Below are 26154 nucleotides of genomic sequence, written 5' to 3' on the forward strand. Positions count from 1 at the left end.
GACCAATGTCTGTGTAGTCCTCCCAGAGTGTCCAGCACTACGATCAGCTGATGCAGGCACCTGACTTTCAATTTCAATCTCCAGATCACTTGTATCAAAATTTGAGTTTAATAAGTCAGAGTCCAATTCAGAAATAATACACAAAACAAAGAAATAAATAATATGCACAGAGTGTTTTGCTTTGTGCTTTTTCTTCACTCTCTCGCCTGATGTCAATGCCATTCTAGAGGTTGCTCACTCTACGCTACTCATGCACATGCAGGTTTTCATCAGCAAGTCAACAAGCCTAAAAGTCCTTTCAGCAAAGAGGGTCTACCTATTATTTAACGGTGAGTTTTATCAACATTTACAACTTTCTTTCATCTACTGACCCTGATATCCATCCTCAAACCCTTGTGTCGACAAAAGTCGACATCCGCCCTAAAACAGTTAATATATATATATACTGTACATATACTGTATGTAGAATTTATCTGTTGTAAAAGAAGAGGACCAACACTATAAAAGGGTTGAGGCACATCTCGGACCAATTATAATATAAAATAGGCAGACAAAATGAACAGTCTTTTGTCACAGGCATGGTACGGTTTTTCTGAGTTAAGTCCAAATAACGAACTGCCAGCAATGGTGAGGTTTGAGGTCATATTGGTTTCAGGCAGGAAGAGGAGGGTCCAGGAGAGTGGACAATGGAAGAGATGTCAGAGGTGGAAAGTCTATCAATCACCCATTTTGCAGAGGAAGGAAGAGAGAAGGCATCAGAAAACAGTGCCAACCCCTGGTTCAGTGGGAAAATTACAATCATCAGAGCTCTCAAACTGTCTCTGAAGTGCACGCGCATGGCACCATATGACAGTGAAACACACGGACCTTCCATTTCATGCATTTCTTTGTCATTTTTGCATTCTGTTTCTCTTACTAGATGTTCAGCAAATGATGTTACTCTTCTTCTTCTACTTCTTCATATTATGCTGTTCTTCATCATGCTATCAGCCTCTGTGTTTTGCTTGTTGCTCAGCAGATGTTGCTGGTTTTCTGTTTTCTGTTTCACTTCATTTGTCCATCACTTTGCCTTAAGAAAAATACAAATACAGGTCAATTTGGCAAAGTTTGCACTACAGCAAAGTTTTTCAATTACTAGAATATATCAGGTCATAAGGTTTTGATCAAGACCAAGATCAAAATTCTAGCCCCAGTAGTACATGAAAAATCATGACAGAGTGACGGACCTTATCATTTTATAGATAGATAGATAGATAGATAGATAGATAGATAGATAGATAGATAGATAGATAGATAGATAGATAGATAGATAGATACCTTGTTGGGTGTAAAGACCAAGGGAGAGACCATATTGGAGTTAATATATTCCCAAAGGCAGTACAGGGCAGCCTCATTCGGTTGCTACAGCACTACGGATCCCCGCAGGGCATGTTGGGAGTTGTAGTTTGGACCAGCCCTATTGGGCTCTGTGGGTGTCACCAGGGGTTGTTGCAGGTGTAGCTGAGTCATTGGAGGAACCGTTTCCACCACACCAGGAAGTGCAGCCAGAAGAAGGGTGAGAAACACCTGGAGCACTTTCGGCTGCACTATAAAAGGAGGTGCCAGTTAGTCACCAGTCAGCGAGCCGGTCGGGAGGTGAAGGACAAAGCTTGCGAGGGGGAAGAAGAAGAGAGACAAAGAAGAAAGGACTGTATGTTATTTGGTGCTTTGTACTGTGTTGTGTAGTGGGGAGCAAAAGAAAAATGCTGGGAATCCTTGTGTCTCAGCCTGTGTTGGGGTTTAGGGATCAATACGTCCCCTGGTGGTCCACGATAGATAGATAGATAGATAGATAGATAGATAGATAGATAGATAGATAGATAGATAGATAGATAGATAGATAGATAGATAGATAGATAGATAGATAGATAGATAATTAAGCCAGATTACATTTACACCTGCCATTAAAATGCGTCTCTAGTGTCCACTCATATTCATCTGCGCAGTACAGCACACTGCAGCAACCTGTAGCTTGAATGAAAATTGGCTGCTCATAATGACCGAACTAGAAACAAATGAAAACATTGACATGCTACATTGCCATAAAGAACTTTAGTGTTTTAGCATGAGACAGAGGGTAGCTCTACTGCAGCACGTATACCCACTTTTAAAGCTGTGCAGTTATCAGTGCTGGCAATCCTTTTGTGGCTAACCTGACTGCTGCCACCGACCCACACAATTCTTTTGTCTTTTGCTTTGATTTAATTATTGTATGTGGAAAGAAAATACATTTACATTATGTGTTAGAAATCAACATTTTTATTAAAGAAAGAGTTGTATTCTCTAACAGGACAAATCTGATTAAACCTTTCAGACATTAATCAGGCTGCAGCACCAAGCTGAGGAGGGAGCATCTCTCAGAGCAGTCTATTACATCATGATGAGGATGGTCTTAGAAACAAAGGATGGAGGTTCTGTTTATAAAGTATTAATTTTACATACAGTGTCAATCAATGCATACATATCACTCTGGTTGGTTTATTGGTTTACACCCAAATGACGTATATAAGTCTATTTTTTTATATCCTGGTCCTTCTTATACCCTTTGGACTGAGCCACCACCTTCGAAATTTCAGCGCATATAACAACTGTCCATTCTGGTTGTTCACAGGACATCTGCTAATTTCTTAGTCATCTCTTAGTCATCTTTCAGTACAATGTGTGTATTACATCTTTGACTCTGTTGTTCACTTCACTTTTATTTGGTTTCCAAATATTTATTAACCCTTTCTGCTATTTCTATAAGATGAATGCTATATTTTAATTTGGAAAGCATATCAAAACACTTTATCCTAAATGACTATGTGACCCCTAAGTCTAATTTGTCCTCCACATTTTTCACTCGTGTTAAATGTGATTATTACTTGTATCTGGCCAACTCCGTATGTTGTCTGAGTGTTCGATTACCGATGTGTTTATATCTGTTTGTTTTTTTTTTCATTTTGTCAAGTGCCATCTGATTGTAATGTGTGTTACAGCAGATGTAAGTCTTATTCGACTTTTTGTGCTGGTGTAATTGTTTCATTCAATGCTGTTTTCAGTCCCATGGCTGCTGGAAGCTTTGCTGATCCTCTGCAGTGTCCAAGAAAAGAAAAGCTGCTAAAGTAGAAAGGCAGATTTAAGAGAGACACGAGACAAAATCTTTGATTGCAACGAGCAGACAGGTACCTGTGTGTCTTTTTTGTAAATAAAATGTGGCAGTAATTGTCTGTCGATGCATTCCTACTAAAGATATTACTATTGGTCATTCATAAAATTGCGTTTGACACTCCTGGTTTTGGGATTGCTGACATACCTAGTTTTTCACAGTATATATACACATTAGGCAGTGTGGTGGAGTGGTTAAAGCTTTGAACCGCAAACTGTTAGATTGTGGGTTCCAATCCTGACACTGTGTGACCATGGGTAAGTCACTTGACCTGCCAGAGCTCCAATTGGAAAACTAAAAGAAATGGAATCAATTGTATCATAAATGTTGTAAGTCGTCTTAGATAAAGGCATCAGCCAACTAAGTAAATGTGTTAGGATTATTTTTTTTATTCAGTGCACCTTCAAGTTTAGGATAAAGTACAATTGTTTTACATATATGTTCTAGGTTTGCAGCTCAGGTTCTTTACATGACTTACACAGTGTCACACCGTAAGTCAGGGGCAACGCTTGAGTCGGCAGCTTCTGGGTTTTAAAGCATCTCAGCCACCCCTCTGCACTGCCTGCACTTGCCAGGTGGAATAGCAGCATTGGCTTTAGGAGAGGGGGGTCAACACCTTTATCCTGTTTAATCTCCTTGATTAACCAAAAGCAATACGTACTTGGTAGAGATGAGCAAAACTATTTGCACAAAATGGTTTTTACAGAGATACTCAGTGATTTGCCTTTCAAAAACAAATTAAGAAATAAAATGCGTTTTGCTTCCATTGAAGTCTGTGTAAGCAGTTTATTGCCTGTCTGGGAGTATTTTCATGCATTAATTTTATGCGTGTCTGCCTGTCATTTTGCATTTACATGAATATTTCTAGTGGAAAAAATAAATCACCAGGGGCCTCATGTATAAACGTGTGTACGCACAGAAATGTTGCGTAAGAACTTTTCCACGTTCAAATCGTGATGTATAAAACCTACACTTGACGTAAAGCCACGCACTTTTTTCACGGTACCTCATACCTTGTTGTACGCAAGTTCTCTGCTCGGTTTTGCAGACTGACGGCACCCAGCGTCAAAGCAGTGCTACTGTTCCTGTGTGGTTACACCTTATTTTCCTGACTTTATAAATACACTGAAACTAAAAGCATATTGTTTATTAGTGTAACGCATCTGATTGTAATTAACTTGTAACAATATAATGGTCCAGGGAACAGCCATAGTATTCCAAATACCATAACTGCTTTAGCGTTGTTTCTCTCACTGCACCTTCTTCTTCTTCTTCTTCTTTCAGCTCCTCCCGTTAGGAGTTGCCACAGCGGATCATCTTTTTCCATATTACTCTCACTGCACCACTCGGAGTATTTATATCACTATATCTGAGTGTGAATCACAGCAGCAGCTGATCGGAAAGAGAATTATCGGTATACAGCTTCAAGCACACGCGGTCTCAGCCACTGCAAAACGTTTTAAAGCCTTTCCCGGTTCAGAAACAGTTTCATTCCAAGAACTTTAAACGCACTCAATCAATTGCACCTTGTAGAACTGTTTGTACTTATAAGTACAATCACCCCACTGTAAACTTGCACTACAGTTATAATATTACACAACCTGAGCCACTTTATAAAGCACGTATTTACATATGATGACAATATCATTTTTAAGATGAAATGCAGCAAAATATGTTTATTAAATCTATACTAATAAAAGGCAAAGCCCTCACTCACTTACTCACTGACTTATCACTAATTCTCCAACTTCCCGTGTGGGTGGAAGGCTGCAATTTGGCAGGTTCATTCCTTACAGCTTCCTTACAAAAGTTGGGCAGGTTGTATATCGAAATTCTACGCGTAATGGTCATAACTGGAAGCAGTTTTTCTCCATTTACTGTAATGGAGATGAGCTTCAACGCCGTGGGGGCGGAGTTTCGTGTGGCATCATTACGCCTCCCACGTAATCACGCAGTACATAGAAAACCAGGAAGACCTCAAAAAAGCGCTCAAGAAAACATATAATTGAGAAGGCAGCGAAACAATAAGAAGCGAGCGAGTGACATATACAACCATATTCATGAGTTCTGCTACTTCGGAAACAAACCACGATGTAAACCTACACTTAAAATTAAGTTCATAGACAGGCTGCCGCTGGCGTTTGTAATTTAGTGCCTGCCCATATAAGGCCGTCCGTCAGCGGCAATCCAATAGCAAACTGCCACGGGTAAATATTCACAGGTGAAGGACTGTGCTTATGCAGAGGAAGATGAGATGGTCAGGGTGGTGTTTGACACAAACTCAGCGAAACTGCGAGAGAAAGTTTTAAGTGCCAGGACTAAGGTAACATTAAATACAGCCATGGACATAGCACGAGATGGCACCAGCACAGCTGGGAACCTTTGATGCATGTACACCGAGTGGCTCACGTGAACTGACGCAGTGCACAGATAAAAAGCAACAGTTCCAAAGAGCTGAACAAAACCGAATTACACAATTGAAAAGGCAGCAAAAATATGAAGCGTCTGATAAGCATATTCATAAATGCAGCTACTGTGGAAACAAAGCACACGGTGGAAAAGGTCAATGTCCCGCTAAAGGAAGACAGTGTAAAAAAAACCCGTGCATGCAGTGTGTCAGGTCTCAGATAAAGAAGAAGACGAGCTGTTTATTGATGCAGTAAGAAACGAATCGATGAATGAAACCTGTCATCTTTACAACGATTGACAAACACGGAATGTAACTTGAACACAACACATCCTACAAATACGAACCTGATTGAAAGAAATAATGATAATCAAATCCTTGATGACAGCAACACTCAGTAACACTCACAAAACAAATACTGTATATTGACAGTCATGTTACGTTATTTTTAAAATGTTCCCTTTTCTTTTCTACCTTTTTAACACACTACTTCTCCGCTGCGATACGCGGGTATATATATATGTATATATATATACCGATCTACATACTCGAATAATGGATACTTTATTCGCCATCAATGATTGTTTTGGTAAAGCCATACTCAGTGTATTCATTAGATGAACGGTAAAAAGTAAGAGCGAGGAGGATGACTCATTGAGGCATGCAGGCTGTAGTCTTGCGTCAACTCTATCTGAATTGCGATCACATTTGAAAAATATATCTTTTCAAGTTCTATTTAGTCCATATGTGTCAAACTCAAGGGCAGGGCCACATCCGCCCGGCGTGTAATTATATCCGCCCGAGATCATTTTATATACTGTATTATTGTTATTAAAGCCGGGTATATGAAGCGCTGGTAACACAATAAACTACAGATCCCATAATGCAGCGCTTCAGCTGCCTTGCCGAACACTTACCTCTTACTACAGTTATTGCGCACTGAGTTTGCACGGCGCTTTGGTGACTTTGAAGAACAAAAAAGTCCGTCTACATGCGGCTCGAACCTTGTGCATGTTTGGTAGCACATATCTGTGTGAGAAGCTCTTCTCAGTGATAAAGACTAACAAAACAGCACACAGGAGTCGCCTCACTGATGAGCACCTGCAATCCATCCTGAGAATCTCCACAACACAGAACCTCACACCAAACATAAACGAACTTGTGGCCAAAAAAAGATGCCAGGCGTCCAGCTCTAAAATGACATATAAGCAAAGACAACTGAATGATTTGATTTGTTATTGCACGTAAGAGCGGGAGTCAACCGTTTTAACAAACAGCGTATTGCACTGATACGAAATAGCTGTGTGTGTATATATGTAGATATGTATGTATATGTATATATATGTTTATATATGTGTGTGTGTATGTATGTATATATATATATATGTATTTGTGTGTATATATGTGTGTGTATGTATGTATATGTGTGTATATATGTGTGTGTATATATGTAGATATGTATAGATATGTATATATATATGTTTATGTGTGTGTGTGTGTAAATATATATATATATATATATATGACAACAACACTCATCACTCACAACAGTGACAAAACAATTACATTGACAATCAGGTTACGTTATTTTTAAAATGTTCCCTTTTCTTTTTCATTGCTTCTTTAACACACTACTTCTCCGCTGCGAAGCGCGGGTATTTTGCTAGTTATACAGATAAAACTTTAACTTCATTTAAATAATCTATATTCTTCGCTGGGAGTGTCGTGAAGGATAGAATAATTAAACATGTACTACGAAGATATTTCAATGTTCCTTAAACGTTTTGAAGAATCGGTGCTCTAACCTTACAGATGGCTTAACTTCTGTCACAGAGCTGATCGTGTGGTGATTGGGTATTTGGGGAAAGAAAAGCACTGACTGCAGTGGCGGCTACACCAATATATATTGAATATAAAACAGAAAGAGAAAATAACAACACAGCTAAAAACGCAGCGACAAATTTCGCAAAAGTTAAATGCTTGTGTCATGAGCACGAGGCGGCTATGCAGTGTCTGCAACATGCGTGGCCATCCACCGTGCATAAGCTACTTTACTGACATTGGCGGGCGAAGGAGCCACCGATTCTTCCTCTGCCCAGTGCCACCACAAGCCTAGAGCCGCCCCTGAGTACTGCTGCAAAAAATTATTTCATCGGAGGTCACACACAATCACTGCGCCGTGAAACCCATGTTTAATAACGTGCTTTATCTCCTATCATCATAAAAATGATATCACGTATACATCTCAGTATTTTAGTTATTCAGAGAGCTGTAATGTCACGAATGTAATTGATTCTGTGTCCAGTTGGGGGAAGAGAGCCGGTTTAAGAAGCAAGTAGTGATTTACACACATAGAGCACATACGAGTAGAAGATCAAATACAAAACAAAGCATTTAATGTGCTACTTTAATTACGATGTGATTTGAGAAACTGGTTAATTAAACGATTTTAAGATGAAGTTTATGATGTTCTACTTTAATGACAAACTAAACTACGTGATTAAAGTGAAAATGTCGAGATTGAAGTTGACATTTCGTGCTTTTTCCCCACTGTGTGCCTTTTTTTCTCTGTACCCTAATAAGCTTTCATATGACACTCAGACAGTGGGCTACAACTCGCTTTTTCACGGCGACTTTGATATGTGACTTCTTTTTTATTTCCGGCACTGTGCGATTTTGTGAACGTGAGCTTTCAAGTTTCTCCAACACGCTATGTCACTCGATCAACTTCCTTTTGTTGATTATACCAAGGTTTATTTGAACAAATAGTATGTTTTTCCTTTGCCTCCACTTGGTATTCGCTGAAATTCTTATATTTTCCCCCGTGCTTTTCCCATTGTCTTTTCACAGGAGGCAGATCTTAAGGGCGATTTATATTCATTTGCGTATTCAAATTCTGGGAGGAGTTGGGGCGTTACATAAAGCGCGTGCACGAGCGTTATTTTTCATGCTGATCGGGATTTATGTAGCAGAAGAACGTGGAAATTGAGTACGCACAGATTCCTGCATCTGGATTTTTCTGTGCGTAAGCACATTTCGGCTTTTGTGCTTACACCATGTTATAGTGCGAGTTCTACGCACAGCGCTATACATGAGGCCCCAGAAGTGTGCATATTCTCAACTAGGATATGACAATTGCTATGCAATGGTAGCAGCATCGTTTTACTTTCTCATATATAAAGTAAAACGAAAGTATTGTAATCGTCCAAAAATTTGATTTTAAGACTTTGATGAATCTCGATGTTTTAGACCTCCTTGAGTCTAAAAATACCATTTTTGGAATTATGTTTGTGTGTCTGTCTGTGACTGTGTGTGTGTATGTAAACATGATAACTTGAGCAATCTTTCATTTAGGTCAACCAAATTTTCCATACAAGTATTAGGTACAAAACATAGATTTCTATCAACTTTTGAACTATTTCTGCTAACAGGAAGTGGTACATTTTTATTCATGCAACTGCAGAGTCTGATTTGTTCAACTTTACTTTTATAATAATTGTTCAGTATATTTTATTTGTTGTTGATGGTTCTTTAATGCACATAATGTAAAAACACTAGCTGTGTAAGACCATGCTGTAAAAAGCCCAGACTCCTAGACACTATTGAAATTGTCAGAAAAAAATTGAAATACAGAGTCTGAGGTTTTGTTTTGTGGATGTGCTCGCCCCCCTTGTCTATCATCGGCTAAGCGAGTTTCTTTCTCATTGGAGGTTTCGTTTTGCTGATGTGCTCACCTCACTTGTCTATCAGTGGCTAAGCGAGTTTGTCTTTCCTTGGTGGTATCACTTTGGCGATGGAGTCGCTTTCTTTCAGCTTCATGCTGTAGCCTTGCACTTACGGGCCGTACAAACAGACACACACACTTCCACACGTAAACGTTTATATATAATATAATCCTTGTCTAGCAGTTTACTTCGCAAATATCTATCCCCATATCTGAATATATGAGAAAGTCTATGGCAGGAGTGCCCACTACATTGATTGCAATCGACTGGTAGATCGGAAAGGTAGTGCAGGTAGATCGCGTTGCGTTCAAAAAAAATTTTTTTTAAACGTTAGTCTATCAGATATCCTCCTTATGGCATTTGTCACTTGATTGACATACAGGGCGGCCAGTCTGAGATCTCCTTTCTTCTAACACACTGGTCATCCTGCACGCACGTTAAACGCGTGAGTTACTGCAAAACTCTGGCTGTGATCTAGTTAGCCTTCCAATGGAAGAGGATTTTTTTCTCTCACAATGTCACAATCGAAGTGCATTTGTCTGATCTGTCAATCTATCATTGCTATTCCAAAGAAGGAAAATGTGGAAACGCACTTTCGAACTGTTCATAAAAACTACGAAACTGACTTCCTTCCAAAAAGCTATCTGAGAAAGAGAAAGGAGAGGGAACTAGAATCACTAGTTAATCGGATAGCCATCATTTTTCAATTCAAAAGCAAAGGCAGACACACTGAAGCATCGTTCCGTGTGAGTCATTCAATCATTAAGCATAAGAAGTCCTTCCAAGATGGAGAGATGATAAAAGAGGCCTTCGCTGAGGCAGATGGCTAGGGAGAAATTCCTGCTGAGATTTCAAGACCCCTGGCCGGAGAAAAAGGAGTTTCTCCTTGTCATTAAACATGCAGAATACAAGCAACTTAATAACGATCAATGGCCGCCAGACTTGGCATTTTTTTTCTGATCTGACCAACATGTTGAATGAGCTTAATTTACAGCTGCAAGGAAAAGAGAACTCCATGGTTAATATGATTAGCTCAGTTAATGCACACAGAGCAGATTGAAAAATTGTCTGTCAGACTTTGACAGACGGTTTCAAGACTCAGCTTTACTTGAGCCAATCACTACATTTAAGCGCTATCCATTTAGGGAAGATGTTGAGGGTGATTCACCCGCATCAAAAATTGCAACACTGTTTCACCTAAAACTCCTCTACAGTGGAGGATGAGATTTTGACAATACAGGATGACATTCAGCTGAAGTCTGGGGCTCTTGGACAGTTTTGGAACTTACAGAGGAAAAGTACCCAAACATGAGGAAATGTGCTACCTCCTTGACTGCATTATTCAGCTCTGCTTATTTATGCGAGTCAGCCTTTTCCCACATGGAGGTTATTAAATCCAAATACTGTAGTGACCATAAATGTATTGAATTGTTATTGTGCCATAAAGGTTATTCAGTTATGCAAGGTATGACAACATTTTGTCATACATATTATTATTTTATGTATAAAGTATACTCCCGATTTTGAACAGCCACATGCCACAAAGGCTTTAGAGAGTAGTATGCCTTGTTTTACACCCCAAAAACTGTTTAGTGTCCTATACAATTGAACAATCCCCTGCAAAACTGAGTTTAATGGCAGTTTCTCAAAACTGCTCATTTCACTCATCACCAGGGCTTGGTGTGGACTGGAGTGCCTCAATGTGTCCATATCACTGCAAATGTATCATACAGGTTGCTGGGATCTTTAACCCCTTTGTTTGCACCCAAGGCAGTCAAGCACTCCAATATGCTATGCAGATCTCACTTCCACTAACTTTGCTCCATTCCACTCCAACTGCTGTGAATCAGTCTGCGTTCATAGGCATCTTCTTTAAACAATTCCAACCAATACTTGTTCCAGTAAATCATTACTTTCAACATGCAATTCTTCATACTTGGGTGACATCTTAAAAAAATCAAAACATTTCACAGCAGGCAATACACAGCACATCATTCAAGACGACCACACAGTGAGGTTTTTAAAATACAATGAAATGAGCGCCGACAGTCCATGGACAGCAGATTCAACTGGACCAGCCCCAGCACTGGGCCGCTTTCAATGCCTTAGCAGCAAGAACTTGGATTAAAAAAAAACAACAATGTCCAAATTACCCCATCTTTGGCAAGTAAAATTAGCTTTGTAAGATAAATGTTTTGTTTAATGTAAAAACTGCAGAAAAGCAAAGGAAAAGACAAGTTAAGTAAAACAGAGCACCACTGACTTACAGACACATCAGAGTGTCAACTATAAAAAGAACAGAAGGAACATTTTGTTGAGAATGGGTCATTCAGCCTAAGCTAGCTCATTACTTTCCATTCAAAAGACCATCAAGTTGAGAGTTGAAAGACCCCCAAAATTCAACCTTCTGCTTTATTGCTTGGGAATTTAAATTAGTTGTGTCTGTTGTTCGCAGTATGTGAAAAATTCAGTGCTGTGCAACTCAGCTCTTTCATTTTTGAGCTCTTGAGCATACAGTCAGGGGATTCAGAAAGTACTGAGACCCCTTCACTTTCTGCCCATGGTATTGTGTTGTAGATTTAGTTTTAAATGAATACATTTGCCATTTTTTGCCTATCAATCTACACTCAAAAACCCATAACAACAAAGTGAAAACGTGTTTTCAGAAAGGTCTGCAAATTTATTAAAACTCAAAAACTGAAATCTCTCATTCATTCAGGTTTTCAGATCCGTTGCTGTGGCACTTCAAATTATGGTCTTGTGTATCTTTGGACATCATTTACAAAGACACACATTATTGTATATAAGATACCACGATGCACTCTGCACTATTCAAAAATACTGTGAAATGGAAGACATTTGGAACCACAAGAGTTGTGAGTTGTGAGTCTGGCCAAAATTACTAACTGGGCGAGAAGGTTTTTGGTCAGAGAGGTCATCATGAACTTAATGGTCACTCTAACAAGACTCTGCTGAGATGGGAGAACCTGTTGGATGGAAAATCATCTCAGGAGCATTGCATCAATCAGGAGTTTATGGTAGAGGAGCTGACTCCTGCTTGGAGTTTGTCAGACAACATTTAAAAGACTGAGCGCACGAGGAAGAAACGAGTCTCTGGTCTGATAAGACAAAAACTGAACTCTTTGGGCAGAAGTCAAAGCACATTGTCTGATGAAGACCAGGTAGTGTCTAATATAGTATCATCTCTACGGTGAAGCACAGTGATGGCAGCATCATACTATGGGGGTGATCCTCAGTGGCAGGGACAGGGAGACTGGTCAGAATTAAGGAAAGGGTGAAGGCAGCCAAACACAGAGAGGTCCTTGAATTAAACCTGCTCCAACATACACATGACCTCAGACTGGGGTGACAATTCACCTTTCAGCATGACAATGACGTGAAGCATACAGCCAACACAACACGGGAGTGGCTTTGGGACAAGTCACTGACTGCCCTTGAGTGACCCAGCCAAAGCCTAGAGAACATCTGTGGAGAGACCTGAAGATGGCCGTGCTGATTCTTCCCATCTCATCATAAGAATACTTCAAGCTCTCAATTGCTGCCAAAGGAGATTCTACAAAGTATAATACAATACAATACAATTTATTTTTGTAAAGTGCCGTAATGGGCTTTAACAGGCCTTGCCTCTTGACAGCTCCCCAGTCTTGACTCTCTAAGAAGACAAGGAAAAACTCCCCAAAAAAACCCTTGTAGGGATAAAAAAAAATGAAAGAGAGCCCTTTCCAGGTAGGTTGGGCATGCAGTGAGTGTCAAAAAAAGGAGTAAATACAATACAATACACAGAACAGAACACAAGTAATCATCGATACAATATAATAGTGCAATAGAAATATTACAAGTACGGAGCAGAATGTAACAGTAGATGATATCACATAATACGATTTGGATTTGTTCAGAGTCCTGGAGACCTCAGCCATCAAGCTGCCTCCCCCTACTGGCCATTCCACAGCTGAGTCAGTGCTGGATCAGCCAATCCGATGATTCCTGCGATCAAGAAAGGAGGCAAGCAAAACAACTTGGCAGGTGGGCCGTGGCACCAAGTGCCACATTTGAGTACCGAGAAGAGAAACAGAATAGGTGAGGGTTAGTAACAAATTATAATTATCATGTTACTTATGTTTTAGTGCTAATGACTAACAACAGAGATGCAGTCTGTACAGTTAATCAGCAGCTCTAGTCAGGTTATGCTAAACTGAAGTAGTGAGTCTTCAGATGAGATTTGAAAGTACTGAATTAAGTGTCTGAATACTTATCTTTAATAATAACCCATGAAGACAAAGTGAAAACATTTTTTTAGAAAGGGTTGCAAATTTATTAAAAATCAAAAACTGAAATCTCTCATTCATTCAAGTATTCAGACCTTGACATTTCAAATTGTGGTCTTGTGTATCCTGTTTGTTTTCAGCCTCCTTGAAATGTGTCTAGAACGTAATCAAAATCCCCCTGTAGCAAATTGAATGGACTGGATATCAGGAGTCAAAGGAACTGTCTGTAGACCTCCATAGTTAAACTGTGGGGAGGCACAGATCAAGGCAGGAGTGGCTAAGGCTTTGAGTGGTCCCAGGAGCGCAGTGACTTCAAAAACTGTGAAATGGAAGAAGTCTGGAACCACCAGCAATGGATCAAAAAGGGTCTCTGTCAGAGTGCATTTCTCTCCCACTCTCAACTTGCCCAGCTCACCCATTTTCTAGGTATACTCATCTAGGTGGAGACCCCAACCAAATAAGTAGACAACTGATTTTCAGTCCCAGCCACGACACGCACTGAACCTGACTCTGTCTTCCCTACACCTCCCTCCGTGTCAGAGGGGGTCCCTAAGAGCCTTTCATCACTTCTGCTCTTCATTGTTCAGCAGGAATGTCCCAGTCCACACTTTGATTGCCTCAACCAACTTTCTTTCTGCACTGTCTCGCCATCTGATTCCGTCCACTTGTTTTCCCATCATACTCCTTTAATTTTTCTTTCTTTTAGTTCATTTCCTCATCTATCCTGCTCAGGCTCCTTTGTAACCATTGGGTTCAGGTGCTTTGCTTAATGACCTGTGGAGTGTCAAAGGGGAAACTAGCTAAACTAATCGTGTATTTACAGTACGTGCAAATGTGATTAGCCAGTTTCCTCATTAAACACTCTGGGGCCACATGGCTACCCTACTACACCACCGGAGCCTGAGCCACACCATCTTATTTAATGAACCTGCACCACCACAGATCCCTAACGTGCTTCGCCACAGTCATCAGGTAAAATGCAAATACAAACTTCACAAATTATTGATTACATAATGTGTACCCATAAAGACACAGAATTGTTTATACAGACCAGAGAACAAAGGGGTTTAAAACTGATTAACATAAATGGAGCCCAGCAATATCTTCACCTGCAATCACTTCTTCCGGGGTATGACGTTATTCTGCATCCAGCCTTGCAAGCAGGTCCCCCAACTTGCAGGGAAAACTCTGGGGTTGGTGGCAGGATTTGCACTCTAGCCACTGTAAACAAATCTCACACTGTCCCAGTCTGGTGCTGAGGTTGAACTATGGCCAGTTGACAATGGAGGGAAGGAAAAGAAACAACTTTAGTCAGCAACGTCCCAGGAGAAAATAAACCACTGGAATGAGTTCAGACAATGGATGAATTAATAAGTCATCCATCCTTTTGGCTTTTTCTAACTCTTGTCCAGTTCAGTGTTATTGGGAAGCTCTTTGTCACTAGAGGTGACAGCACTGACTGTTCATTTGAAAGACTTGTTCAAGCTAAAAAAGTGTGGCCAAGTGCCCGGCCCACCTCACTTCAATCCAAAAGGCTACCAGTTTAGCTCCATACCTCTGTATAACCCTCAGGAAGCCACTTGGCATACAACTATAAAACATTTTATACCATAACTTGTAAAGTGGGATGGTGGTTAGAAAGGCACTTTATAACTAGTTTTTTTTTTTTTTCTTGTTGTGTGTAACAATGCTCTCACGTCCAAAATTTGTGGGCTTTGTCAATTTATAATCTGTGCCTTAAATAAAGCAAGTCAGTACATTTGCTTACTTGCAGAAGAATGCAATGTGCTGCCAGATGATCTGAATATTGTGCCATTGCTTGAAAAGAAGCTTCCCTTTTTTGTGTGTTTATATTTAATTTTTTCTTAAAGAATTGGTGCTGCAGTATGTTTATCAGGGATGTCTAAGTGAGGAGGTTTACAATCTTTCTGATAGGAGGAGACGCCACAGTGCTTGAGAAGAGAACTCCTCCACCGGGAAATTGCATCACCATTTAGTTGGAGTTGTTCTCATTTGCTGGCCCATCTGGCAGCATTCTGCTTCATGAAACAAGAGGTGGAACAATGCCCAAAGGGAAGTGAAGTGTCACTTGTGGTTCATTGCTGTCACTAAGAGATCCAAGTAAAACAACTGTAATTCTGTAGAACTCTCATCCGATTTATTAATTTGTTATAATTTATATCATTATTATGTCAGTTTTGGACACAGTGTTAAGTTTTGGGCAGATAGCCGACACAAGGCCTTCTGAAACCGAATCATTATCTTGTATGAAATGCTTGCCTGGCTGGAATTGAATTGTGTGCTGTAAAGCATAGTTAACCTAAATTATCATTTGAATTCTCCAACAAAGTAAACGTGATCATCAAGATAACAGAATCAACTGGTCTGCTGCTTTCTAGTGGCTGATAAACTGCCATTGAAACATTCATTTAAAACAAGACGTGGGTCGATAAACTAAATGGTTATGGTCTATGATTGATGATTATGAAGTGGTCGGGATGAGGACCAGCACCTCCAAAGCTGGTCATTGTTCTCATCCAGAAAAGGGTAGAGTGCCCTCTCCAGGTTAGTAGAGGAGATGCTGTCTCAAGCAGAGGGTTGCAGATATTCGGGAGGAGCTCAAAGTAGAGCTGCTGCTCCTCTGCATTGAAAGGTGCCAGTCCAGTAGGTCAGGCAGATGATTAGGATGCCTCCTAGACACACCCCTGTAGAGGTGTTTCGGCCACAACCATCCTGGAGGAGACCCGGGGCAGAAGTAGAACATGCTGGAGATTATATCTATGTACTGACCTAGGAACACATTGGTATCACCTGTAGGAAATGGAAGAGGTGACAGGGAAAAGGGACATCTGGGCTTCTTTGCTAAGACTGCTGATTCTGTGACCTGTTTAATCATGGTACTCACATGTAAGAACTCTGTTTTAACAAGACGATGCCTTTCAGTTCAAGACTGATTCTTACTTCCTATAATTAGGGCTTAACCCTATCCATCCTATTGAAAGTCATAGTAGTATTTATTAGCTGTGTGTGTGAGAAATTATTCTTTAATACAAATTAATAAAACTGTTCGACATCAGACACATGCCTCATGGCCAAAAAAAACAAATTTATGTATCACAATTCAGAATGGGATGCCTAAATATTAGAATGCTTGCCAAAAGATTTAAAAGAAGAGGTGTGTCGCAGTAGGGGGCGGTAGTGCTCCCTTGAACCCTCAGGTACCACGCCAAACACCTGGTAAAAGTGCCACAAGTATTCTTTTTATTATAATAATAACGTGCACCAAGCACCCTCCACTCCACACTATTCATAAATACACAATCAATAATCCAATCCTCCAGCTCCCAGGCGTGTTGCCCTCCTACCACCCAGCTCAGCTCATTGTCTAGGAGTTCCCATGGTCCTTTTATACTCCCTGACCCGGAGGTCTTCCTGCCCAACAGTCCACAAGTCCTTATTCCTTCCAGGTCAGGGTAAATAGTCCTTTTCTTCAACCCGGGAGCACGTTGTTTCTTCCTGTCACGTGACCGTGACGCACTCCCGGGTCATAGGGCACATAAGAGCCTACGAGCCCCCCCTACAGCAACGCCTGGTGGCCCCAAAGGTATCCAGCAGGGCTGTGTATAAACACTACATAGTCCATGATGCCCTGCTGGAACTCGGGGCATGATCATGCTGTTGGGAGAGCTCCTCCTGGTGACCGAGTAAAATGCCGGCAATCCACCACAGGTGATTGACCAAAAATTAAATATATATTGTACTAGCTGGCTCCTGCGGCTTGGCCTGCATAGTAATGAAACAGGACCAACTTTAAAAACCAATAAACAAACAGGTATCGCTAGCTACGTTGAGGCAAGGTACACTCCAAAACGTGGTGAGAGTTAGACTGATTTTGAACGGAGGCTGGTGCATAATTGAGGAGGGACCTGCCCAGATCCCCACTCCTGATGTCACACTTCCCCCTTCCCTTGGCCCACAGCCTCTGTTTCTGATTAGCGCAAATATTTTGTTCCTGCAAGCAAACTATGATTCTTAACACAATGAGAGAAGTCACAAAATCAACCATAATGTTCAAGCAAATTATAGAAGAAAAAAAAAGCGGACAGACAGACAGACAGACAGACAGACAGACAGACAGACATTGGATTATATATATATATATATATATATATATATATATATAGAGTTAGGTCCATAAATATTTGGACAGAGACAACTTTTTTCTAATTTTGGTTCTGTACATTACCATAATGAGTTTTAAATGAAACAACTCAGATGCAGTTGAAGTGCAGACTTTCATCTTTAATTTAGTGGGTTGAACAAAAAGATTGCATTAAAATGTGAGGCAACTAAAGTATTTTTTTTACACAATTCCTCTATTTCAGGGGCTCAAAAGCAATTGGACAAATTAAATAACTGGAAATAAAATGTTCATTTCTAATACTTGGTTGAAAACCCTTTGCTGGCAATGGCAGCCTGAAGTCTTGAACTCGTGGACATCACCAGATGCTGGGTTTCCTCCTTTTTAATGCTCTGCCAGGCCTTCACTGCAGCGGCTTTCAGTTGCTGTTTGTTTGTGGGCCTTTCTTCCGAAGTTTAGTCTTCAACAAATGAAATGCATGCTCAATTGGGTTAAGATCAGGTGACTGACTTGGTCATTTAAGAATTTTCCACTTCTTTGCTTTAATAAACTCCTGGGTTGCTTTGGCTGTATGTTTTGGGTCATTGTCCGTCTGTATCATGAAACGCTGCTCAATCAATTTGACTGCATTTAGCTGGATTTGAGCAGACAGTATGTCTCTCAACACCTCAGAATTCATTCGGCTGCTTCTGTCCTGTGTCACATCATCAATAAACACTAGTGTCCCAGTGCAACTGGCAACCATACACGCCCAAGCCATCACACTGCCTCCACCGTGTTTTACAGATGATGTGGTATGCTTTGGATAATGAGCTGTTCCACGCCTTCTCCATACTTTTTTCTTGCCATCATTCTGGTAGAGGTTGATCTTGGTTTCATCTGTCCAAAGAATGTTTTTCCAGAACTGTGATGGCTTTTTAGATGTTCTTCAGCAAAGTCCAATCTAGCCTTTCTATTCTTGAGGTTTATGAGTGGCTTGCATATTGCAGTGAACCCTCTGTATTTACTTTCACGCAGTCTTCTCTTTATGGTAGACTTGGATATTGATATGTCTACCCCTTGGAGAGTGTTGTTCACTTGGTTGGCTGTTGTGAAGGGGTTTCTCTTCATCATGGAAATGTTTCTGCGATCATCCACCACTGTTGTCTTCCGTGGACGTCCAGGTCTTTTTGCGTTGCTGAGTTCACCAGTGCTTGCTTTCTTTTTCAGGATGTACCAAACTGTAGATTTTGCCACTCGGAATATTATAGCAATTTCTCTGGTGGGTTTTTTTCTGTTTTTGCAGCTTAAGGATGGCTTCTTTCAGGCAGAGGACTGACTATTGTGATTTATCAAAGGAGTCAATCATCAAACCCCAATCTTAGGCCCAACAAATCGCACACAAGCAAGAAGGTTCTGTCACCAACCTGTTATCTTTTTCCTGACTATGGTACAAAAAATCCAAAGCTTCAAAAATGGTGAATCTATGATGACATCATTGCTTTACTAACGATCACGTGACTAACAATGATCATTCTTGTTATCACAATAAGGTCACCCCCATTCCAAAAGGAGCACAAAATGGCAGCACCCACAATAAATACAAATGCCACTGCAAATCTGTCAATTCAATAACAATTACCTAATACTAAAAATAACACAAAAAATAATAAAAAAAAAACATAAAATAAGATAATGATATAGCAGAGAAAATAGCAAAAAATGAACAAACTGGTGTGGCAAGGCGATCTATGATTTTGTAGCCACCAGGACAAAAAGACAATAAACAGTTTTCACTACAAAAACTTCTTACAAAAGTAAAGCTGATGTTACAGGTCTGAGTGAGTGCATGCCTATACAAACTAGCTTAGAAATGCTGAAAAATAAAAAACGTACTCAACATTTCAAAATGATGGTGTCGAGTTTGATAAGAAAATGGGAAAAGCTATCAGTCTTACCATGTCTTCAGGTCTCTGCAGATTAATAATGTCTGCTGTACTGTACATGCATACACAAATGTGGCTGGTCATCCCGATGACATGATAGCTTCTAGTTGTGAAAACAAAAAAAGAAAAACATGACAAAGCACTAAATATTGTATAAATATATTTAAAGTCCTGTCAATCCTGCCAATGCTGACTTTCTCTACAATATTGTCATTTTGGATAAACCTGGAAAATGGACATTAAACCGGAGATGATTATGGTTGTCATCCCAGTTCATATTTTAACATTACAAAAAATATTTTAAGAACAAAATGACAGTTATACAGAAAGCAGATTTTATTCTAGTATAGGCTTGGTAATATTCCATTGAAAATGGGTGACACTTTGTCCATAAATGGTACTCCTCATATATTGCCTCTTGGCAATTTTTGAGTCAGGTTATTCAATTCAATTTTTTTGTATAGCACTCCTCACTCAGTGCAGGTACAGAAAGCGGTGACAAGTTCTCAGGTATAAACTATATATATTATATATTAAATACAGAATTAGAACACATAAAGACACAGATTTGTTTAAACACACAGGAAACAATGTAATTTGAAACTGGTTAACATAAATCGAAACCAACAATGTTTGTCTGCTGATTAATTATTGAACTATGATTAAGGTTAGGTCATAAAATGCTGAAAAGCTTGAAGAGTCAGTAACATCTGAATAATGATTGTTGTAACCAGTAAACTAGTGGGTACCAAAAGTCTGTACAAACTTTTTAGTTCAGGTTTTCTTCATGTACAGTAAATGCTGAAATCAACACAAATTATATTATACTTGAACCTGTTGTAAACAGTAGTCAAAAACAAAGTGAATGTGGTGTAAGGCCTGCTAAATGTCACAAAACACAGGCCAGGACCTTTAGAGACTTAAATACATATAGCTTTATCTCCAACAGACAGTCCCAAATACTCCCTGCAGGCTTCAGCCTACACAGGCCCAAAATGGACAGCTGGCTTTAAAAGTTCAAAATGCAAAAAAATTTCAAAAATATATCAAAATGCCTCACAAGGGAGAGGGTAACCATAAACCCCTGGTCTGTAGAGACAGCCCAAACAAATTATTGATATCCTTTACACGATGTTCATGAAGTATTTATTGATAAAAAATAACCAAAAGGACATATAATATAATAATAGGATATGAAAAGGATTGTCAATCCAGTGTGAATAAGTCCCAGTACACAATCCAGAAATCAGAGTCTAGCAACACATTCAAACAATTGGCAAAAATCTAAATAAAAGAAAATACATACTGTTTGAGACTTATATGGAAGGGGCAACTCAGGCCCCTTCTTTAGGCCAGACGTACATCGTCTTCATACAGATATATGAAGAAGGGGCATGAGCTGCCTCGAAAGATTCCATATTGTAATCTTTTTAGTTAGCCAATAAATTTTGCTTGACTTCTCACTACTGTCTAATTGGAAATTCAAATATTCCTTGACAAAATAGCTGCAGCGTTTTAACACGTTGTATATCCATAGACCACAAGGATAGAGCTGCCAGGCAAGAGGAAGGCCTAAGATGAGGTTTATGGATGTGGTGACATAACATAGGGTATATATACAGATGCAATAGTTAAAATGGCTGCTCAAACATATGGGGCCCAGTAGCTGCGGTTGGTACCCTTGTGTGTGTGTGTGTCGGTCTGTCTGCACTGTTGCAGCACTCATTACAATGTGCAAATTAATTTTTTAGCTTCAGTTACCTTGTGCTGCTGATTGGATAAAAGCAGTTTTAGCTTTTTATTTTCTCTCAGCGTAATGTCTTTTGTTCAGTTTCTTTTGCTCTCTCCCAGATATCCCAGCGGCAGGGTGCTTCAGGAAGAAGCCCTGTGAGTGGTGCGTTTGCAGCACAGCATTTAAGGCTATTTACTACACACTTTTTAACAGGTCGTCTCCAGATGTGTATTCTTATTTGAGTATCGTGTCTGGACCTGAGAGAATAAGCACATACAGGTAGCAGTCTAAATTTGAAATGAGGTAAAGCACAATACTAGAAGTTGCTAGTGGACTTGGGGAAACAGCTTCAAGTGTCTCAGTGAATCAGAACTACAGCACTGAGACCTGATGTGGCATTGTACTCAGAGGAGGCACGATTAATGTATTTTATTGAATTGACTGTACCTTACAAAGACATAATAGAAGATGCCTTTGAGAGTAAGGGTGGATATATGTTGAATTGATTGCTGAGATGAGAGAGAGTGGGTGGCAGGCTTTTATTAGACTGGCAGTGTTAGGAGTACAAGGATTTGTTACTAAATTGACCTGTTGTTTGAATTCGATATGAGGGGTCAGTTGTGGAAAATATCACTAAAAACTTTTCAGAGGCAGTAGAAAGAGCTGTTCAGTGGTTGTGGATTAGGAAGCAACAAAACGTTTGGGAAAAGGAGACCAAAACCTGGTGGTACTTAGTGTTACTATGATGAGTATTATTAAATGGGGCCACTGTGACTTTGGACACTCTGAGCCACCAAAATGGCGCTGAGCATGGAAGGACGTGTGTATGTGGTACCAGATCTTACTAGTGACACTACTGGAGGGGTGGTGGGTTTAATTCAGTGTAACACTGACAAAGTGTTCACAGTAAAATGGAGGAAATTGTACAGACCTACTGTAAGATAGAGGTTGACTAGATATGATGGTTAGATATTGAAATAAATGTAGGTTTTTTGTTTTTTAGTTGGGCTCTTTTGGTAGAGTTAGTGGTTTGTGTACAGCCCCATGATATCAACAGAATGGATGTAACATCTCATTCTGCATATTAATTTATCATTTTACTAGACTGCCCTTTTCACAGTGGCAGATTCATTGTGGCTAGTTTGGCCTTCAGTCTGCTGTCTCTACTAACACTTCCTCTTCTGTGTGGTTAGCTAAACCATTTTAGAGATCAGAAGATCCAGTGCACAATACAATTAAATAACTTACAGTTAAAAAGATATAGTGTTAATAACATAAAAATGCGTATAATCCTTCTTAACATTATTAAGCACATTAATAAAATCACATTACACTACAATGACTACAGTCATATATGAACAGTAGATGGAAGACACGACTGTGACATTTACACAAGAGTAAAAAGTAAGAAGGGTTTATTACATTTAATAAAATGCTGGACCTCATAACTCAAGATGGCTATGGGAAGTCTCAAAGCCGATTATTTCAGTTTTACTAGGCAGCACTGAGCACAAAGCAGGAGCTAATATGGGATGGGAATCCAGTCCAACACAGACCTACTCTCACTCCTTTGAGGCGAAATTTAGAATCACTCATTAGCTTGGAGGAATTGTGCAGAGCACCTGAAGAAAAATTTACATGGATGTGAGCAAACATGCGGACCACACACTGTCCAAGCCAGGCTTTCAGCATAGTCTCCTGGAGCTCGGAGGCGGGAGAAGTGACCACTTCATCAAGGTACAGAGAAAGATTCTAAAAAATAAAACAAATCTTCAACCATAGGTCACAAAGTGCAAAGTGTTCATTTCGTTAGGCACTACTAGTCCTGTGGAGTGATAGGGGTTTTCATTATAAACTGAGATTAAAGCATTTAAAATAGAAAAGAAAAGGGATCTTTTTTAAAGAAATGGGTTTCTCTGAGCAAATAATTAAACTATGGGTAGTTTAAATGTTCAAAAAGAAAGCCACTAGCAGTAGAATAAAAATACATGTTGGATTTATGAAATAAGTCAAGTAGAAAAAGGTAAAGGTGTCCTTTCTCCACCCCATTTCTTTTGCTGTAGATCCACATTACTAGAAAACTGAACAAACAGGATCCTCCTAAATGACACTCCAGCCCGTAAAACAATGGCAAGGTTTCAGATTTTTTTAAAAATCATTGAGATATATGGTATGTAAAAAACAAGGAATGTTCAAATAAAGGAATGCCAAAGTAAATGTTTTCTGCAGCTGTGCAAACAAAGTGTCAATCTGGAAAAACGGAGTGTCAGGAGCTGGCTGTGAAACGAGTGGCACGCATTTTAAGTTGTCATGAATTTTAGTCTTTTTAATTTCATGTTGCACTGTGATAACGTTATTTAGAAGCTCTATGCAATGCCATTGATGTGTACATTTACAAAATCAGAAGTGGCATCATTCAGTACCCAGTGGCTATCTTTGGATTTAAAAATGTTATTAAAAAATTTGATTAAGATTAACAGAGATGGGTGTAATCGGTCTAAACTAAATTTAATTTTTTTAACACGTTTTCTCTTTATAGAGTGTGAGGACAAAAGGGACAATGCAGGGTGAAGTGTTGACGGTCTCCAGAGAGGTCACATTTTAATTGAAACTCTGTGTAATATAAAAAAAAACAAGTAAAATACAAAGGAAAGAACGCTATCATTCAATAATCATTACTAACCGCAGTTCAGGTTGCTCCTGCAGGCAATCTGGCTCCAACAGTAGCAGTCTGTGTAATGACTGCCGCCTTCTGATTGTTTTGTTTCTTTTATAATCGGGTGACAGGAAAGGGCGAGACTTCTGGGGGTGTACAGCGCTGTCATCAGTCTTTGGAGGGTTCCTCCTCCACTCTAGAGCTGAAAAAGGAAGGAAGGAAGGTTAGTAGCTGCATCTCACTTAATATGTCCCCCAGTTGTACCTCATGAGCTGAGTCTACCTCGCCCTTCTGTAGTGTGTGTGTGTGTCTGTGTGTGTGACTTGAATTGCACTTTTAAAATCCTGGCTCAGAATACATTGCTATCAAATAACTGTTTTTACTCTGTATTATAACTAATCACTGAAGACACTAAAGTGGTGCTTAAACTAAACATACAGCATGTGAAACTCCTGTGAACCTTAGCTCCTGAAATTCTAGCTGCCAAAAATGTTGTGCTATGGTTTTCTTTTGCTCCTTTAATTTTCATCTTTTTAAAGTTGTCTTTACAGTTGAGAATATGTTTAAACTGACTTTGAATGAACTGACACAGAGGGTTTCAGATTTTCAACAGGATAGTTATTTAATTGGCACATTCACCAAAGCGTAATTTGAAATGTTTAATATTGGAGCCTGTCCCAGCAGCACTGGACAAGGGCAGTAGCCATCCCTTTTTGCCAAACAGATTATTATTTTGTATAACTGCTGAAATCACTCCTGCAGCTGTTTAAATACCTCACAATGACAGAATCAAAAATACATTGACACAGTGCCTTGTTATTTTGAAGAATCCTGCAGAATCCTGCCTACTACGCCATATGTTTTATCGTGAAAAAATCCCTATTAAGCCTACTTGTTCAGAATCCTAACAAAGTTTGTGATCTGGGTGCAGACTATGTTCTGTATCCTCTACATCTGCAGCTCTTGGCCTTTCCTAAGGTATTCTAAAATTGAGCCCTTGCAGTGGGGGAAACGGAAGATAAACAGTGTGTAGTCATTGTAACGGTATTTCAGGGGTTTAGTGCAGAATCATTCAGAGAAGGTGGAGAGCCCTTAGTAAGGATACCAGTGGGGTATAAAATAAAACTAATAATTTAGGCATTTCCAGGATTAACTTATTTCACCAACAAAAATAATCTTTGGAAGTTAAAGTGTCTTTCATGGACTTTTTCACGATGAAACACTGTTGCTTGATGGTTGTACTGCACGATAATATGTTTATAAGTCTAAATTTTGTCTGATTTTTTAAGGTGTTATTCATCTGACACTTTATCATTACTGGTGCTGCTTACATAGTAAATTGTAAAGCACAGTGCCTGGAGACCATCTCCTTCCTTGGCTAACCTAGAACATTGCTGTCACCAACCACAGTTTTCCTTCAAATTCATGCCACCTCACACCACTCACTTGGAGTCAGAGCTCAATACCATGAGCTTATCCAAGCAGCCACGATCTTGGATTTACGCAGAGGAGCAGGTCTGATAAGGTCTGCTTTTTAGGTGCTCAGTCATCTCTTGTGTCTCTTTCTCTCTCTCTCACACATTCTCTGCAGATCTTCTGAAGATGGTTTTGTCTGTTCTGACACCCTCTCTTTCATAAGTCCCAAGTCCGTGTGGCCCCACCACAAATTTAATGTCATTTACAGAAATGCAAATAACAGGGTGGCTAGGAAGATACATGTGAGGTGGAACAAAATTTATATGAGAAACAATTAGGAAAATAAATGTTGGAATATACAACATAAGTGTTTTATCTTGATAGAGTTCTATATTACTCTGCTTTCCCCTTTTGTATTATTAATATGTAGCCTTTGTCAGAATGCCTCAAATCCCACAGACTTACCACTGTTTATAAAGTATTGTACCATATAACTTCTCCCCACTTTCCCTTCTACATTTATAACCTCAGGCAATTAGGTGTAGTAAAAGACAAGCAGGAGTTATGTTAAATTTTACATAATGTATTATTGTTAATATTCATAAATAATAACAATAAGCAAAGTACAACTGAACACTGGCAACCATACAACCTGATAAATGCTGATGTGTAGTTTCAG

General features: G+C 39.5%; 1 protein-coding gene and 1 long non-coding RNA gene across 2 annotated transcripts in view; one reads left to right on the forward strand and one right to left on the reverse strand.

Moving 5' to 3' along the window:
* neurl1aa (neuralized E3 ubiquitin protein ligase 1Aa) overlaps nt 1-26154 on the forward strand; it is a 372269-nt gene that overhangs the window by 41737 nt on the left and 304378 nt on the right. The gene's annotated exons all lie outside the window — the stretch shown is intronic.
* On the reverse strand, nt 13651-24295 carry LOC120543501. Its single transcript, XR_005636357.1, has 3 exons — nt 24087-24295; nt 19684-19774; nt 13651-14871 (listed from the first exon to the last, which is right to left on the reverse strand). It is a non-coding gene; the product is annotated as an uncharacterized LOC120543501 (long non-coding RNA).

This window comes from Polypterus senegalus, chromosome 1, assembly GCF_016835505.1.
Source record: "Polypterus senegalus isolate Bchr_013 chromosome 1, ASM1683550v1, whole genome shotgun sequence".
Taxonomy (NCBI): domain Eukaryota; kingdom Metazoa; phylum Chordata; class Cladistia; order Polypteriformes; family Polypteridae; genus Polypterus; species Polypterus senegalus.